Below are 12,647 nucleotides of genomic sequence, written 5' to 3' on the forward strand. Positions count from 1 at the left end.
TGATTTTTTAACGTAATTTTCACATTTCCAAACTCTGGTGTAAGCGATATCAAAATATAAACTGCTGTATCCACACGTGCATATCACTTGCGCACCAGACATTTTTAAATCCCCTACAAATTTTCTCATTTCATCGAGATGCTGTCTAAACGACATTCATGAGTCTTCTTTATGTTTCCCAGGCGTTTCCTGTCAATTATTTGATTCATTTCTCCTTTACACTCGTAAACCAGTATAAAATTTCTCCCACATTAGCTTTTCCGATTATTCCCGATGCAATGATGCCAGTACTTCATCAGTTAGCACCGACATCAGAAGTGTACACTCTTTCGTACCTCTAACCGCTTCAGAATTCTTTGTTGCATTTGGTTCTTTTCCTAAAAACTAGTCCAGCTCTTTGGCCACCAACAGTATTTCAACACGCCAAATACAAGCAGTATTATTCGTGCTATTGAAGTAAATCTCAGCAAGCGGTATTTATTACTTGTCATTATACATACCAAATAACTTCTGAGCAATGCAGCTACTATATATGTATTCAGTTAAATTTCTTGGGAGAAACTACTCTTTGCTGTTAACTCTGAGGTTCTACTGCACCGAAATCGAGAAAGTTCATTTTAAATATGCGTAGGTAAAGATACAAAAACAACAACTCTTACTAAAAATAGCAACTCTTACTTCTATATGTTGTGCTCTATTCGATTCACAGCTGGATTAACTGCATCCTAATTTATATATATGTAAGTAGCTCTCAGAATCCCTCAGTCTTGATAAAGTTTCGCGGAATTTCAGGTGAACTGTACACGGGTTTCACATATTATTTTGAAAACATGAAATACTGTTAGCATAAACCTAGGCGTATAATTATATCCACAGCAGTTGTAAATACAGTGTTTCTAGTTTTAGAGACATAAAGATATGAATTAGAGATATGAACTGAACTTACGTGCACGATAGAGAAAATTATATCAAATCTTCTTTCCCCATCTGTATATATTGTACACGTTTTCCTTCCTTACTCCATTTTTATATTACTTTATATGGTTAACAAAGAACCAGTAGGTGCCGTTGACGAGGTTAACAAAATTTCCAGTCGAAGCGAGATTATTTCGTCTGCCCTCAGCCTTATGGCTGCATATACTGAATGGATGGCTGATCATTCGGCAATTTCGGCACAGGGTTCAAAATTTTCTTCCCGCAGTGTCCTTCGGTGAACGGGAGTTCAAAAATATAGATAGATAGATGTATATCTATGCACGTATGTATGTGTGTATACACGCACATATATACACACACATACATGCATGCATACATACATACATTTCTGAATCTGGTACCGATAACATAAAAGTACCACTTGCATTATAAACTAAAAAGCTTTCGCTTACTTTTTAAAGTTTAATGTTAATTAAACAGTTATCTTATTATTTTTTTGCACTTTCAGTTCTACTTTTGTCGGCTCCCACCAGGATGAAAATTAGTTAATACATACAAGCGCAGATTTCTTGAGTTCGAAAGTGAGAGCTTTTAGTAGTTATCACTAACAGTCACTCTATTACTTCTCTCTGAGAGTGAACTACTTAAATAGGCTTTGCTAGCCGTAATTTCTTCGTGAAAAATTTAGAGCAGAACCTTAGTAGGCGCTTTTTGCCTTTAATATTTTAATTTTACTTAAGCTTTTGCTCTGAATTTCTTGCAAGCTGCAAATATTTCATTTTTAGTTATTTCTTAGCTTGTGTAATCATCAGGCTGAAAAATAAATAAAAAAAAGTTCATTTTAAAACTTCACCTGAGCTTGTTGTACTCTACTACAGATGTTTCGATGGGATTTCGAACTCGCCAGATTTTCTTTACGTTTCCAGCAATTAATATTCAGCTTAGTGTGGAACAATAAAACTGATCTTCTAAAAAAATTTCTTAGACTTTGCTTCGGATTTTAGAAGACTCAATACTATTTTTTAAATGCTGAAATCTCTTTCATGATACCTTGAGACTCTTTCAATTCGTTCTACACCCGACTGCTTTTCCGCATCTGTGAGGTCTGTGCTCTTCACTCATTCTGCAATCCGTATGATTATTCTCCTTTGTTGACTGTTTTCCAAAGCGATCCACCCATAGTGATGGTTGTCACGCCCTTTCCCAACATACGGAGCAGACTGCCCACACTGCCTGTATATGAGTTTCTTATTTCTTTCCAGCGTTTTTGCTTCAAATAGTGAATAAACCGCCTCTTTTCTGATTAAATTGTCTTGCATTTCAAAAGTAAGCTTTTTTTTATATTATAGTGATGTTATTTATACCAAAATGAAAACTTTCTGCTATAGTAACATAATTTAAATAGGTTTGATACGTTTCAAATACTAGCGTTATTTTCTGTACAATCGTCTTTGGTCTGTCAACAGGATGTTTGCGGATAAAAATTTCCAAATAATGACAATACATGAAATAATATTTTTGTTTTCTTTTTAGTTTCCTTTATTATCTTATAAAACGAGCGTCATTCTCGGGCGAATAATTAATGATTATTTTACGTTTCTTTTAACTTCGCTGAATGCGCTGTGTAATATTTAACAACTTGATCCACTTTACAGCATTACGCAATAGTCTGAAAATTTTAATCAACTTGCATGTAAAACATAAATCCCCATTACAGTTAATGAAACAAAATTTATTGGAGATTTCTGGTTTAAATTTTGAAAAGAGCAAAGTGGTAGATATTATTTTCATTTAAACTGCCCACATTTAGTTTAAACATTTGCTGTTAAATCGTTCTAACAGAGAATAAGTTTGAAAGTAAACCTGAAATGTTACAAAACGTTATTAGTTCTATACAAATAACAGGCTATAGACTTATTACTCTGTGTTACTTAACAGGTTATTTGCTGACTTTAATATAGGTAATATTTTAATATTTTGAGAATAAACGTTTCTACAAGTTCTCGCGAAGCAAGAATGATTAGCAAACAGTTAAATTGACGCTTGAGAATGTTTCATATTGTACATTTTATACAGGGCGATTTCAAATTCATAGTACAAACTTGGAGGGGAGATACAGATCAAAGATACGAGTAATATTCACATAGGAAACCCAGGTCGCAATCCATTAGTCATAAATACAGACTGCCGCACTTCAATTGAAACAAGATGCTTACAGAAACTGTTCAAACCTTCGTCCACCAACAGCGATACATGCTTGACAAGCGTGGGTGAAGCGACTGACGTACACTGACAAAGATGCCAGTTATTTCACGCACACATGCAAGAGCTACCGATATTCGAGGAACGGTATCCTCAGCCGAGTCAACTGGAGTCGCATAAATAAGACTCTTTAGATGTCCCCAGAAAAAGTAATCGAGGCACGATAAATCGGCAGATAGGGTTGGCCAAGAGACTAGTTCATCGCTCCATAAAAGTGGCATTCATGTAATATCAGTGTTAAAGTGGACTGGAGCCCCATTGTGTTAGAACTCGATGGGGTTCTAGCACGATGGAGTTCCTATCTCCATTCAGTTACGAATGGAAATCGGAATATCTTGCAGCAGTTCTGTTAACACCTTTTCCAAGAAAAGAAACTTAACTTTGGCCACTGAGGTATGGGCCAATTAAAAAGTCATGGACGATACCCTCTCACACATTCACATTGATTCCTTGTTGAGACGCATGTGGTCGCTTTGCGTTTGGATTTTCAGTTGCCCACACATGAGTATTGAGCTTATTAAAACACACTCGCAGGTAAACGACGCCTCATCTGTAAATACCACATGAACTGTAAGGTCCAGCGGCAATGCAGATTGCTGCAATAACCACTGACAGAAGTTGAGGCGCAGAGGATAATCTTGCGGTTTCAAAGCTGAAAAAGGACTGGGTTTAAGCGATTTTTGTTTAACACTCTGTAGAGACATTAGGTATTTTTTTAAGGCAGGCAAGATAAAAAATTAGCAACGCCTTCACCGAGAATCGAACCACGGACTCTGGAATACGCGCTCAACGTGCAGACCACACCACGAAGGCATGCCAAGAAGGTGAGAGAAATACCTTATATATTCAACCTTTTAAAGGGCTACTAGGGTTTTTAGGGAAACCAATCGCCAAATCCTGGGTGAGGAGAATCATCATCGAACACCCTTTTAGTTCGGGCACCACTGTAGAGTTATTAGGTATTTTTGGAAACAGGCAAGACGAAAAATTAGCAACACCCTCGAAGGGAATCGAACCGCGGACCTCTGGAACACGTGCCCAGCGTGCAGGCAATCACGAAATATACCAAGAAGGTGGGAGAAGTACCTTGTATAATGCACATTTCTACTTTAAAGAAAGTATTTAAAAGCTAAGTTTCAGTGGGAAAGAGAGGAGAGTTACGCTCAGCCTCCACCTCTGCTGTTTAACATTTGCTTATTGCTGGTTCGCGTGGTTTAGTTGCATTTACTTTCTGCCTCTAGTTTCGAAGGGTTTTAAGAAACGGGATCTCGCTGAGCCCTGTAGTTTAGGTCTAACACTTATTAATTATCTTCAAATTTTAGTTTCGTTATCTGATTTTCAGTTACCGCCCAAGCAGAGGCGAAGTTTGTTAGCGTCGAGTTGACGCATTGTAAATTTTAAAGAGTTAATAAAGGGTATTTTAACCCTTCGCTCGGTGCAGTTACTATTATTCCAATTTTTCTCACGGAAGTATATCTACTGGACTTTACAACTCCCTAAATTGTATATTGACTCGCACCTATGTTTTATGCAACAGATTTTGTATTTGACTCGGGTCTATCAGCCATCATGTTCAAAATGATTTCTTCAAATCTTGGATTGAGTTCAGTTAGTTGTCGATCGGCATCCAGACTTGTGACGTGGAAATGACCTGTTTCACGAAGTTGATAAAAGTCGAACGGCTATGCTTTTCTGATCATCTATAATTTATTTTACTGAACTTTTTATTTTAGTAGAACTTTATCTGTTTCATGATGATATGCTAACAAGTACTCAATTTTTCGATGGTAACAAGTACTCCAATGTTGCACCATTTTACTGAGGAAGCAGAACAAAATTGACAATGTAATCGCTAAAACATTCTGTGATGCGGCATTGGTGTATCCATAAACTGCGAGTGATACATTCGTAGCACATCTCTGGCGTTATTGTTTGCGCGGCTGTACATGTAATGCAGCTTTTTCGGCATTCGCAAAGCCTCCAATTTCACATACGTAAAGCCTTTTATCTGACGACAGCACAATCGCGAATGGCATCTTCCCCTACAGAGATGCACACTTACTTCCCTCTACCGGCAACGGGGTTTTTCTATGTAAATTACTAATATGCAAATGTGTTTCGTGACGTAGTTTGAAGCAAGATCTTTTTAAAAGTGTGATAAAAGGTTCTGTGGGGGCTGTTCTTCGTATGAAGCGATTCATACAAGATGTTATATGACCTCAGCCTCATTTTAAAACTTTCTTATTGTAAATGCATTTTAAGTTGTATTTATGACTATATAAATGAATTGTGACTTCGGTTTCCTATGTGAATATCATTCATATCTTTGTTCTGTACCTTCTCCAAGTTTGTACCATGAATTTGGAATCCCCTTGTATACAGCAAAGTTTAAAAAATAAGAATGTTTAAATTGAAATCTTCTCTGCAATGATATTAATTAGAACACTGTAAGTACCAACATATAAAACACTTTTATTTGAATCAAACCAAACTATCAAGAGAAAGTTACAAATGTTTTCACTTCTGCAAAAGCTACGGCCGTAAAATGGCATTTAATGTTGACACAGGTGAATACACTACATCTTGCTATAAAATTAATACAGGTATATTGTTTTTTTATGAAAGACCTAAATTAGCACAATTTTTCGGCTAATGGAAGAGAAAACGATTATTCGCTTTCATGAAGAACGGTATGCATCGAAAATATCGTTCATCTTTCGTTCTATGCCGTAGTTGCAAAAACACAATGGTTGTTTTTATTTATAAAATAGCATGTATGCTTAGCTTTGTAAGATGCTTTAAATACGAGTAGTTGTAAAGAATTGAAAGAGGGAGAAGTGATTTAGACTTAGAAGTCACGCATACTCACGTAAACCAGGAAAACATTAAATCTGATTTTCGTTTTTAATTTGGGCAAGGAATAAAAATTGCAGACGCTCTTATTGCATGATTAGAAATTGCAAATAATAATAATAATAATAATAGATCGTCACAATTCTATCTTTTTTCTGTAGCCCTGCATCTCGCATTACCCAATGGTCTGCTATTCAACGTAACTGCTTTTAAATCTTCTTAACGTGTTTGCTCTTTCTTTAATAGGGCTAGGTTAAACTACACTGTAATTATATAACTTATATTTACATGTACTATATTTATATTTATCGTACTAACTTATATTTATCGTACCAACACTATTTTCAGTGTTTTCTTAGGGTTTACGAGCTGTTTGGTATAATTTGTTAGGTTTCTCTGACGTCTGGGAATGCTCACAAACCTTCTTTTCATAAAAAAATAAATAGCAATTGCTTCTTTTTTTCCAATTCAATGTCGTTTTGGCTTACGAAAAGGCTGATAGGAACGCTCTACTTTCGTAAAACGAAGAAATTCTCTAACTTATAATAATTGAGTTGAAATTTATGTTAATGTCAGCGCAATAAAAACAAAAATTATCAATACATAATCATACTCAATTTAATACGTATAACTCAAGCCACATTTACCACATAGGTATCCAGTTTAATTTAGTGTTTAATAAATATAACTTTAAGATATTATTTTTCGATTCAAAAATATTTTAAAACATCCACTTATTAACTCTAGAAGCAATCTAACCGATTCTGAGTCTCAATAATGCAATGGAAAAGCAGTTCATGAGAAAGAAGAAACTAACCAGAATAAAGATCCAAAGCCAAGATAAGTATAAAAGAACTTAATCTGAAATATTATGAATAAAATTTAAAAAATAAGGATTATTTATATGCTGTGAGAAATACACATTTAGCGAAAGCGGAGTATAATCAAGACAAAGGTACCAAATTTATTTTACCATGCGTAATTAAATATAGGCTCATTTTCATTTACCGAACAGGTTTAGAATAATGCTTCTCGAATAATTTTTTTACCTGCTTATTATATCAGAAAATAATTTCTTGATAACGATAAATAGAATGTAGTATTGTCCTTTTCACAAGTAATGTATATTAGTTCTCCACTACCGAAATAACTATACAAATATATTTTAAATTATAAAGAACTGAATCATTAGTTAAATAAATAAATAAAAGTAAAATGGGAGTTCAAAAATTCAAAATTCAAAGAAAGTTTAGAATTATGATGAAATTTTAAAAAAACTTTTGAAGGGATAATAGAAGACCACTGCTTTTGATTTATTTTTATCGCATTTGAAGGTAAATGTATATGTTTATAATGCTATTAATTTAATAATAACGGTATAAATCAAAACAAAATTTAATCAAAATAACATTTCTGAAGTGAATTGCTACGCACCAGATGAAAGTATCAATTATAATCTTTTTTAATGCTTTATAAGATATACTTTCTCCCACCTTTCTGCATGCCTTCGTGGTGTAATGGTAGCACACTCGGTACGTATTCGAGGAGTCAAGGCTCGAGTCCCGGGGAGGGCATTGCTCATTTTTCCTGTTTCTTATTTCAAAAGTACCTAATGTCCCAACAGTGGTGCCCAAACTAAAAACGTGGTGGATGGTGATTCTTCACCACCAGGATTTGGATCCCTTAAAACCCAGGTACAGGTAAAAGTATGGGGGAACACCAACGATGCACCATGGGTCAACCCCCTAATCTCCAGTCGCCCTTTAAAAAGGGGAGTATATAAGGCATTTTTCCCTCCTTTCTGCATGACCTTGTGGTTTAATGGTAGCACACTCGGCGCGAATTCGAGAGGTCCAGGTTCGAGTCCCGGCAAAGGCATTGTTCACTTTTTCCTGTCTCATGTTTCAAAAGACTTAATGACTCTGCAGTGGTGCTCGAACTAAAAGTTGGTGGATGATGATGATTCTTCACCACCAGAATTCGGTGATTAGGTCTCCTAATTTTTCTCTGCTTTCTGCATGCCTTCGTGGTGTGACGGTAGCACACTCGGCGCATATTCTAGAAGTCCCGATTCGATTCCTGACGAGGGCATTGCTTATTTTTTATGTCTCCAGCATCAAAAAAACCTAATGACTCTACAGCTTTACAAGTAAACTATTCACCTATTCCATAAATCAATAAAGCAATACCCAAAGAGTTGAAATCCTGGTAGTATCATTTTAAATTCAATTCTGGTGACTCACTGAGCTGGTTTCTCATGCCGTCGGAACTATGATAATGGTTACAGTTATGTATATAATGTGCACATAAAATCTATGTCTATGATAGTTATAGCTATGTGACCCAATTAAATCTGTGAAAATCAAAATTTAATTTTTTGATTAAATATTTATTAGCTGGTATTTCACAACACAGCGTGAAATTTAATTAAACCTAAATACAAGGTTAAAACACACACACACACACACACGCAAGGTGCACAAGTTAAAGAAAACGAAATACAGTCTGTTCTCTGAATAAGCCTTTAACAGTCGTGTTTCCGAAGAAGCAATAATGAAAGCTAATTAATTTCGTTTCGCATTTATTGCTTATTTTATTCCAAATATGCAAAGAAAAATCTTATAAAAAATTCCAGTAGAAATTTTAGGGGCACAGAATATTTTTAAAATACGTGTCAACTCTCCAAAATTACTAAGATATATTTCTGTTATGTGAAATACACAGTAAAATGTATTTAAGCCTCATACAGTACACCGCCAAGATGACATTCGTCCTAGGTCGAGCCATTCGGATTTAAATGTTATCCCGGTGGGGAATTTGATTGAAAAAAAAAAAGATATATATAAAGAAAAATAATAAAATAAATGCATAAATAAATTAAATTTTGCAATGTTTCACAGCAAACGTATTTACAAAGTGAACGTTAAGATTTATACAGTTAAATGTGACTTCAGCCAAATACATAGTTTCTTATTGAGCAATAATACTGAAATTTTTATTCAAGTTTCAAAATCCTAATTTGCAGTACAGAAAATCCGAATCAATAATAAAGTGTAATGACTTACAGCTCTTTAATAGCTAGATTTTAAATTGAAAACATCTTACATTACAAGTACGAATCTTAAGGAATACCAAGCACAACATGTGCAGAGTTTGATTTTCTTGATATTAATTGGAAGCAGCAGAATGAGAAGAAGAGCTTTAAATAGAATCTTATAAGTAGAAAGCCTTGTTTGAAATGCAAGCCAATGTTTCAAATTCTACAGAAATGGAAGAACCTGAAAAAGAAGAAGAGAGAGATGAAACGAAACTTTAAATTATTTAAATAATTTAAAACAAACAGATTTAAATTTAGGACACTTAAGTCAAAATTTAGTAAACAATAGGATATACTTAAGCTCAGACTGTCACAGAAAGGACATAACTAGCCAAAAGGCAAAACAAAATGCATACGTATAATTAGTAACAAGAATCAGCGTAAGACGCATAAATTCCTAGGATTATGCTTTCGAAAGATTAAATGGAACCTTTTTCTTCAGCTGCAAGAGCGAAAATGATGCAATTTGTTCGTCTACCATTATCATTTTTTCTCCTAGCAATTAAATTGACAGCTCGATACTTTAAAGACTGTACTTTGAATATGAACTCTTGCGTGTATATATATAGTATTCCTTACCACTGTAGCTTAATATGAATTTGTCAAACTAGCACAGCCTTGAAATTTCGTACAAGAGTAGGAGACGCGTTAGGTAAAAACTCATAAATCCCCCATTTTCTAACACTGCTACCAAAAAAATCATATTTTTCCTTTCTTTCGAGCCACAGTTATTCAAAAAATATCTTCCATTGGCGAATCAGATTTCCTAGAGGGGTTTCACATTTACTTGTATAAAAATCTTTCAGTTTTAGCTAATGATCTCAATTCTAATCCACCTTTTCCAGCTTTTTAAGAAATTATTTCATTATTGCTTTCACTTCTAACACTCCTTTCCAAATATTTCTCTCCAACTTGTCGAAGTTCGTTTTTCAGTGTACACAGAAAAAGGCCTAGACGTTATAATCGTGAATATATTAAAAAGGTTTCCTGTCTTGGATTACAAATACACCAGCCAGATGAGCACCAACAATCTGTGTTCTTTTGAATTTCGATATGTCTTCCAAAGGATGTTTTATAATGTTGAGTGTTCTAAATCAGTACCTCTAATACCGCCGAAATTTCAAACTTGACACTACTACGGTTGATCAGTTTCAAAATTATTCAGGTTTCTCAATCAGAAAAACGTACGCTGACTTGAAAAATGAAACGCTATATTCGACAGTGTTTCAGTTTTCTTGTGCAGCCCCTGCGTGTACCCATTTGTAGTAACGGAAGTCTGTTGTTTATCATTATCAGAGAATTTTTTTTCTCTGCTGTACTTTAATATTTTCTCAAAATTGAAATTCCAGAAAATTCCAGAAATTATGAAATTGCAGAAATATTTCATAAATATGAAAATATATTTATTCCAGAAGCTATGAACTATTAAACTAATCAGTTGCAATATCTAAATTTAATTTTAAAAATCTGTTAAATATCTATAATTTTGGAAGGTCTAAACCGCACAACACACAGAATTCTTAGCCAAAAACAGATTTTTTTGTGTGGGGGGTCATAAAATCAAATAATAATAATTATCATGTTTAACTTTTATAAGTATTAATTGATCATCACGGGCTAGAACTTCGGTTATATGTTAAATTTTAGCCCTAAATTTTGAATGATCAATCCTTAATTATTAGTTTAATTTACTGAAATTAATTTCAGTAGGAATGACTAAGACTGAACTTGAATATATTTCGTATCTGGATAGCCAAAAACAAAATTTTGGAATCAAAATGGTTTTTCATTATTAGGTTTCTGATTGCACTAACAAGGTAGATCAGCTTTTTATAGCTTCTTGTTGTTAGCATTCAGATTGAAAATATTACAACTAATTGCCTTTTATGGATATATCTTAGGTTTCCTAATTGCACCTTATTAGACATCTGTTTCAATACATATTAGAAAATACGTCATAGGTAGTAAGCAACGAAGGTCATCGTATTCTTTAATCCAACCACTTGAGAGAAACATGCAGCAAAGCACCGTTTATCCATCTTTCTAGGGACTTTTTAAAAAAGACGTATAAATGAGAAAGGTGTATAATCGGGAGAGTAGTTTAAGATGTGTTAAATATGTCATAACATGTAGAAAAGTTGATTGCGTAGATTGAAGCACAGGTAAAAGATCCATACTGAAGAACAAACTTGGAAATTATATAGATGCAATAAGACGCAGTTGTAGCAGATTTGGATAATATTCCTTTTTATTTTAGTTTTCTTTTAGTCCTTTTTCAATTATTTGACTCTTCTAATAATGCATATTCTAGAAAATTTACATTTTTTATATCGTTTTGGTAAGCAGAGAGCAACGTAGCAACTATCTAGATAGGTCGAGAAGCAAAAAACAAGGGTAATATATTCAGGGCGAAATCTTTATTCAGAGGTTCGAGTTTTAGCTCGCAAAATCTGTACGACAATAGTGCTATGAGAAGTCATATGATATGGATTAATGTGGTGCTAATATGCTTGATGTTAAATTTGCTCTTTAATTCCTTTTAGAACTGTTTTCTTTCGTTTAAATTGTAGTTCAAAAATCAAAGTACATATCTTGACTTACAGGTAAATATCTTGATGATTGCTTATGAGGAAGAATATCACCATACTTTCCAATTATGAAGTAATAGCCAGTGGAATACGATGCCAAATGTCAAAATGACTTCAAGAATTAATTATTTTATAAAGAATTTTTATACCAACGAACTGTAAATCAAAGAATTTGTACACTTTTGTCTGCATTATATATAATTACTTATTATACATAACGCAATCAATAATTTGGTATAATGTGTATTATTAACTAGGATGTTATTCTACAAATGCACTTGAAAAAATAAATGTGCCCCCTCCCACCCCATTGGTATTCTTGTGGTGTAGTGTGGTGTATTTAATTATGGCAAAGCACACTAGGGCTATCTGCCTAAGAGGATGGATGCCTTTCGTGGTGGACTTTCTAAGGGAAACTGGCTCGTATACACGTTACACAATGGGGGAAGAACACGAAAACACCCATGCAGCAGCCCGTTCGCGGGATTCGAACCTCGGACCGAACTACCAGTGTTCAGCGACTTTACCGCTTGGCCGCTGGTGGGCCATTGGTATTCTTGAATGGCCTCTATAAGGTACAGAAATGTTAAGAATCTCTGATAAAGGCTTCAGAAAGCCGACATTCAAACTAGAATATTTCTGATGATTGCACAATACAGAGTTTTGCGGCTCACCTAAACTTTGCAGTTCGAACACTGATGGCTGGAACAGGTACTTGATCTGATCAGTCGCATTTTCAGTTGCTTTATGCACACTGTAAGAGGCTTAAGTAAGGCAAATCCATCATTAAAATCTATAGCCACCACCACAGGATACTCACCTTTACCACTACAGATACTCATGTAAGACAACAAATGACAAAAAATATTAAGATTGCCTGGTATTGAGGATAATAACAATAAAGAAGGTTT

The sequence above is a fragment of the Stegodyphus dumicola genome, chromosome 3 (genome assembly GCF_044657685.1).
Source record: "Stegodyphus dumicola isolate Sdum_Otavi_A_Nest chromosome 3, ASM4465768v1".
In the NCBI taxonomy this organism is placed as follows: domain Eukaryota; kingdom Metazoa; phylum Arthropoda; class Arachnida; order Araneae; family Eresidae; genus Stegodyphus; species Stegodyphus dumicola.